The following is an 8220-nucleotide window of genomic DNA, read 5'->3' as shown; positions in this document are numbered from 1 at the left end:
CAATGAAGATGGAAACCTACTGCAGTGAATAATATAAGTTATTCTTTCCGACGAAATCTGACACAGGCGGACATATTACACACAATATGTGAGTATGTAATGCTGAGAAGAAAAGTTTGTGAATGAACTCAAAAAAAAAAAAAATGATAGATAGGTGGACCCCCGCTTTAATATCAGGGGCGATCAAAGGATTAACTGTGTTCTCTGCTAGTGTTTTCTAACTGTGTGGGGGATGGACTGACAGGAAGAACACAGAGATCGCTGTTTCTGATTACTAGAAACAGAAGATCTCAGTGTAATTCTTTGTCAGAACGGGGATCTGCCTTGTTTACATAGGCAAATCCCAGTTCTGCCTTTCTGTGAAGCGATCGCGGGTGGCCGAGGGACATAGGGTCCGCCGGACCTGCGGATTGGCTCCTCAGCAGTGCAGCAGGCGCACGCGTGCCCACAGTATCTAGTGCAAGAAACACGTACAGGTATATATGCAGTGAGTGGTCTTTAAGTGGTTAAATATGTACAGTAAAGATATATATATTTTTTATACATGTGTTGTGTCTCTCATGCTAAGCCCTGAAAGTCTGGCAATGTAGACTGGTTCTGGCTTCACTGGTCCCATATCTTTTTATACTTCCGATTTCGGATGTGGCTTTAGCGAAAATTCATTTTTGTCTTTTATTCAGTTTAGTTTTGCTTTGGGATGTATACTCACAGTGACCCTATGATGAGCTGCAGTGGGTTACAGAGAATTTCGATTAAAGCCAAACTCCAGCTTCCTGTCACTTTAAAATAGTTTGTTTGAGCCAAGCTGGTCCAAACAAACATTTTTTTTTTCGATGTAAGCGCTGTATAAACTGTATATTATATCAGCTACATACAGTATATAGCGCCGGGTTTCGGAAGTGGTACAGGGACTGCCAATCCCACTCCCAGAACCAAATCGAGTTGGACTTAAGCCTCGTACACACAATCGGATTTTCCGAGGGGAATTGTGTGATGACAGACTGTTGGCGGAAAATCCGACTGTTTGTACGCTCCATCAGACAATTGTTGGCCAACTTTCCATGGACAAATGTTGGATGGCAGGTTTATAAATTTTCCGCAGACAGCGGTGTGTTGTCGGATTTTCCGAGCGTGTGTACACAAGTCCGTCGAACAAAAGTCCAAAGTGCAAACACGCATGCTCGGAATCAATGCTCATCAAACACAATATTAGCAGAAGGTGGCGCTAAAGAGATGAAAAACCACGTAGTACTTCACTACGTTCGTTTTTGTTGGCCAACAATTGTGTGCCAATTGTATGCAAGACAAGTTCCTGGCCAAGGCCCTTCGGACAAAAGTCTGACGCTTTGTCTGCAGAAAATCTGATCATGTGTACGAGGCTTTAGGGCTGCTCAGGCATTTACAGGAATCTGTTAGTGAAGATAATAGTTCTTTTAGACCATTTTGTTCCAAACTAACTATTTTAAAGTGTCAGAAAGCTAGACTTAGGCGTTAAGGTAAATTGAGAACATTTTTTGAAAAAATGTTTGCTGGTTAGCATTAATAGCTCACAGATTGCTTCTTCTTGTTGCCTGGAATTGCTCTTTAAAGGTCCATATACGAATCCCTCAAGTGGTTTTTTGTTTGTTAGGGGCATGACCCCGTTGTTGACAGAACAGTAGCTAGCTAGTGATGGACAGATCAACACACAGTAGGAGAGTGATCAGGGTGCTTGTTCTAAGGCAGCTGGAGATAATAGAATAATCACTCATTCAGAGATCCCGGTGCTTTTCTTCATTTATACTGTTTGTATAATGGATTCAATCCTGAAAGTTCTAGATTATTTAAATGATGTGAAAATTACATAGAATATTTATATTGTGTTTAATTACAAGGTGAGAGGCTTCCCCAGGATGTTGATTTACTAAAGGGCAAAAATACTGTGCAATTTTACCACCTTTACTAAGCTCTGGGGAAAATTCACTTGCAGAGTGAAACTTCCCTTACAAAGTGAACTAAGCGCCAGCATTTACATAAATGTGTAATTGAGTAAATACAGGCAAATGCCAAGTATGGGAATTTTTTCATTGCTCATTAAGCAGCCAACTGTGAATGCTGCATGGATGCTGTTGGATACCTTCAGACATTGCTGGACCCTGAAAGGTAAATACTAGTTAAAAGTAGACTTAAAAGAATATTTTTGAATTTGGTATGGGTGTTAATTATCTAATTTACCCCCATACGTGGTAAACTGATAAGGGGTTCCAAGAATCCAGGTAGTAAGCTAAAATAAGCCGTCCGCTTGCTGGCAACCCCTTCTGAGCTTTGGGCTATCCAAAGTGCCCAATGCTTTTCGACATCAGGCATCAGTGATTTGAAAGGGGGACCCTGTGCCAAAGGACACATGGGTTGATAGCAACATGGCAAGGGGATGGGCAGTCACTGCTCCCCTGCAATAAGGACAGCATCACACACACTTGGTATATCAGGTTCTGGAGGGGGCACACAATTTAATATTAAAATAAACATACAGTATGTAACGGTTGAAAAGCTGAATTTGCACTAAAAACAATGTTCTCCATAGACAATAACCATTTTCAGTAAAAAATAAAATTATTGGCAACTCAAACCAAACGAGTTTTATAACAAAAAGAATGCCTGGGTAATGCGTAGGGAAGCTAACATCTTTTTCTTGCATAGGATAAATGTTGCCGTAAATATAGTTTTTTTTTTATATAAGTGCTCGTGCTCAGGGTGTGTCATTTTCACTGGGTGAATTTTTGGAGAATCTTGGTCAACTTTGCACTAATTTGGCTTAACATAGAATGAAGAACATAGGATATTCACCAATGGATTTAGCTGGTGGAATTGCCCATTGATGATAAATATACCCCGATGTTTTAACACTTTCAAAGCTCAGCAAAATGCATGCAATAACACAGTACTGATATAACTCTATTCAATTTATTATTCAGTAAATTAAATATAAGGAAATGCCTCCTTATATCTAAAAGTGTTTTTTAGCTCCCATTTTGGGAGGGGTGTGGGGGGGGTTATTAGAAATTGCCTTTCCCGAACAGGATATTGAGCTAAACCTTTGGGGAAATAAGAGAACCAGAACGTACGCTAAGTGGAAGAGCGGGTTTGATTGTAAAGTTGTCAGTCCGTCCACCCTGGACGGGGCCTCTGTAAACAGAGGGGATTCCCTTCTTGGAAAAGTGATCATTAATCTAAACAACGTAATTGAGAGCAGAAGAACTATTGCAACCAGCTTATAATATTAACCATAAGCATATAGATGCATACCAGTATAGAAAAAATACAAGTTTTATATAAGAAGAGGTTAATAACAGTACATATATCCAATGTACAAACAGGTATTATCAGAAAAGAGTCCAATAGAAATCATGGTGGAATTGTGTGCATATACCCAAAGTTCAATTGCAAGGGCCTCTTGTGTCAGAGACCTGAAGACAAGATCAGCAGTCACAGGGGTATCCTCCAACTATTGTCTGACCGGCCTAGAATGGGACTTCCCACAGAAAGAAACTGTGGTCTGGCACTGGAACTTAGAGTCAGCCTATCTATATGCTTTAGTCCATCCCTAGTAGTGTCTAAACAAGAGCAGTGTATAAACTCTATTGCAACAAACAGGTTCACTTACTAATATATACAAAGGCAAGCAGTAATTTCCATCTCCTCAGATGGGGTGATCAGATATTACAAAAACAAAACACAATGGAAGGCTCACACACCTAGAGCATTACCCAAAAACATTTATGTAACAATAAAATCAGTAAAAAGCAGGTACTTACAAAGTGGCAACTATCAATGAGCTATAAAACCGGAGTACCCACTTTTTACTGATTTTATTATTAAATAAATGTTTTTTGGTTAAGCACTAGGTGCATGCGTCTTCCATTTTATTTTATTTATTATTTATTTATTTATTTCAGGTACTTATATAGCGCCGTCAATTTATGCAGCGCTTTACATATACATTGTACATTCACATCAGTCCCTACCCTCAAGGAGCTTACAATCTAAGGTCCCTAACTCACATTCATATACTAGGGACAATTTAGACAGGATCCAATTAACCTACCAGCATGTCTTTGGAGTGTGGGAGGAAACCAGAGTACCCGGAGGAAACCCACACAGGCACAGGGAGAACATGCAAACTCCAGGCAGGTAGTGTTGTGGCTGGGATTCGAACCAGTGACCCTTCTTGCTGCTAGGCGAAGGTGCTACCCACTACACCACTGTGCCGCCCATTTTGTTTTGTTTTTGTAGTATCTATCACTTACTAATATACAGCAAGTTGACCACTAGATACATACAGGAGAACAGATCTAGGTATATGGAAAGGACATGTGGCTGAGACGTTCTCTCTCTCCACACTTCTTCCTTCCTGGGTTTCAAAGCCAAGACACAGGGAAAAAAGTGCATGCATAATATATTTACAAGAATTTACAAATTCAGATAGTAGAGAGCAGTAGATCCCTGCACTTTAATATATAAAAAAATGTCCAGAACACTGTCTGTCAAGTAGTTGACAAGTCAAATTCAGCAGAGATAGACATTTTACCAGTTATATATGCAATGCTTTATGAAGTTATCATTTACAAATATGAACTGCAAGTTATATAAGACATGCAAATACTAATAGTGATGAGTATAGGTATGTTTCTGCAATTGTGCTGACTGAAATTACTCCAAAAACCTTTGCTCTGATTGGTAATGACAGGTTCTGTCACTGGTAAATGAGCATCTTTCATTCGAGGACAGATTGCCTACTGATCTACTTGTTGATCTATAGTGTCCCTTGCAAGCAGGTTCATGCTGACCACCCATAAGCATTGACTTGGCTTATATTGTCTCAGCTGTCACTTAGACTTAATTTGATTTTGCTGTATATCTAATTCATCAATTGTTTGTCTTTCATTTCAAATATATTTACTTGCATTACTTTTACTGACTGACAAAACAGATTGAAACAACTGATTTCTATGCTGACTTAGTTTGTGAGGCAAGGAATGCTAGAGAACAGCTCAGATGAGAAAATGGGTATCACAGATGATCCATATCAGATAAGTAAAGAGCACAGGATACATTGCTGGGATCTACATATGTTGATACAATTACCACATTTATTCCTGTATGCAATCACTGTAAAATTACTTCTGTTGCCTCCAATGTTTTGTGTCCATTAGGTTTTTACAAATGGCTTTATTGAATGGTCTCTGAACATGTTTTGTGGGTAGTAAAGTGGGGTTGAGCTTTAAAATCCTACCAGAGGCACTGTGTTGCCTCTGAGAATTATTCGGGCAATGCAATTGTATTTGTGTATACTTCCTATGCCTTCTATTATGCTATTTGTTTGTTGTTTTGCTGCCACCTTATGGTCACTCTTCTAACTGCATTTATTTTACTTTGTATCCTCCTCTTTGTATGAGCAACTACCTCTTTCCCCATTGTACCTGTTATCTTTCCTGCAAGATATACACTGAGACTAGGAGGCTAGGAAAGTAATATTCGTTTGCCTTTCAAATACCAACATCTACTGCATCATATTGTTTGCCTGAACCTTCTACATGCAACAAAAATACATGTGGATGCCATATGTTTAGTAAGTTCAGCTATCTGATGAAGATTCCCTGCAGTTATTGTCTCTGCTCCATTCAGGCCAGGCATAGAGGTCTCACAAAGGGACAAGTCATTATAACAACAATTGTGGAGTCAGAATAGGCACTTTCTGTATGATGTTTATACAGTCTCCTACTATGGGGTTCCTCCAGGTGCTCTAATTTCATTCCACAAGCCTGCTGTCACAATTTGGACTACAAGCACGTGTTCCTCCCTTTATCCTGATTACATTGGGGACAGGGTACTTAGCTTTTACAGAAAGCTTGGAAGAAAGATAAACATTTTTGGGCTTTCAGGGCTACAAAAACGTTGCATTTCTGACAAGGTGGTTTTAAACTTCAAGATGGTTCTGTGTTCAACAGGTTCTGTACTCATATCTCCCAACTTTTTGAGATGGGAATGAGGGACACCTATCAGAAAAAGTATGCAGGCATAGGACACACCCCTTGCCACTCCACCTTAAAGAATTGTACAAAAAAACAAGATTGGTTAAACCCATAAGTGCTTTTTTTACCACTACTATTCCTTTATATTGGCTTTTGGAATTTACAAATGCAGCAATTTAGAAATCAGATGAAAGGTTTGGCGCTGGAAAACACTGATAGATAAAAAGTGCATTTTATATACATCTATATAGATCTGACCAAAACGAGGTACAAATGAGGATGAATGAGGGGACAGAGGGACATTGCTTCAAATCAGGGACAGTCCCTCGAAATCAGGGACAGTTGGAAGCTATGCTGTACTTAAAAAAAATGAAAAGGAAAATGTTTTTTTTATCCAGAGAAATAAAACCTAATCAGCCATTGCACCCAAGAACTGGTCGCTCTAAAGCTGGCTCAGTTTTTTGTATTCAGCCAGCCGGTGGGGAAATCCTTCCCTCTGTGTCATTGTATTCTGACAGCAGGAATTCCCCACCATCAAAATACACTGAGCAGGCCACTGGCTGCATGCACTGATCGAGCAAACATTTTCTAACAAGCCTGTTTATGAAAAGTTGATTAATAGATTGACTTCTCATGAATTGGAATGGCCATACTTAGAGGATATCTAAACCGAACAACAAAAGTTTAATTTATTAGATTAGCCATACATGGATTGAAATTTGACCAGTTGAAGCGGCTGAATTTCAATCCATGTATGGCTAATCTAATAAATTAAACTTTTGTTGTTCGGTTTAGATATCCTCTAAGACTGTTTTGGGCAATACATGCACATAACACATGACTCTCTCCTCTCTCTCCTACGAAAGAATGGAATTCTACAAAATACCATGTTGTATCGCAGGCCTTTAAGTACATGCTCCATTTGCTTTAATTTTATAAGCTCACATGGCCTTTGATCAATTAGAAATCTGATAGGAACAAATTGATCTTGGCCACCTTAACCTAAAGTGATGAGCTGAATTGAACGACTGAATTGCAAACAACTGAATAGCCGTAACTTCACTTAGCCGATTTAGATTCAGTTTGGATCGGATTCAATCAAACGATTGTCCACTATGGAATAAAACCAATCAATTTGCAGCAATCAGCAGCACTGAGATACGTTGTTTGTAAATACAAACATATTTTGATTGATCAGATTATGGGATTATATAATGGTGGAAACAGAGATCCAGAGATAACTCGATTGTAGGTGAAAATTGTATCTTAACTATCGATCAAAATTAATTTCCAATGTGTGGCATATCGATGAAATGGGGTTTTGAGTATAGATCGATTGTTCCTTCAGGGGAGATCAATTGGAAAGTAAATTGACTCTTTTATTAAAGCATATAGGTCCACCATAAGCCTGCATTCACATCTGAACATCGTGCATTCTTGGAGATATTGAAGCATTCTTTTCAGGCGTTAGACCTGTGTTTTACAAGCTTTTCTGCACGTGTCAAGCTTCAGGCATTTGTTTTCTGGGCTGGGCAAAGGGAAGAGAGCAGATCTAGAGTAGGTCAGGAGTTCCTCAGATGCAAAAATCAACCTGTCTCATGTTTACGGATGTACTCATACATGGACCAAGTCTTTAGGGCCAAAAATGCCTAAATCTGCACATAAAAAACGTATGTACTTTTTTTTAAGCGCGGAGAACAAGGGCAATTAGAAAGAATGGCATTCTGCATGTTAAGTGAAGTCAGGTGTAGGAAAAGAAGCTGAAAAATAATACCTGGTGGTGCTTCCTGAGTGACAACTCTCGGTCTGCTAAATTCTACTTGGTTACTTCATTTCATGCACATATTACTTTATTTTAGCAACTCTCATTTTAACCTACTGCATATAGTATTGACAATGTGTCCTGAGCACTCTATCTGTGTCAGATTCTTCATGTCCTGAAGGCCCATTACAGGGTAAGAAAGGTTAACCCTGGGGTCATCTGATCACTGTTTCTGTTATAATCAGGACTTGAGGGAAAGCTGTCATCATGAAGGTCCTGTGATCAGTTCCCAAATGGCATCCATAATCTTTGAAATGTGATCATCAGGTCTGTCACCAAGATACAAACACACAAAAATGCTCACATCTGTTTTGAAGCTCCTTTTATTGTGAGTGTAAGTCAAGCCAAAAACTTCTTATCTTGTTTTGGAGAGGGTGGGGAAGGATT

The sequence above is a fragment of the Aquarana catesbeiana genome, linkage group LG01 (assembly GCF_042186555.1).
Source record: "Aquarana catesbeiana isolate 2022-GZ linkage group LG01, ASM4218655v1, whole genome shotgun sequence".
Lineage (NCBI taxonomy): Eukaryota > Metazoa > Chordata > Amphibia > Anura > Ranidae > Aquarana > Aquarana catesbeiana.
Note: the sequence above shows the minus strand (reverse complement) of the source record.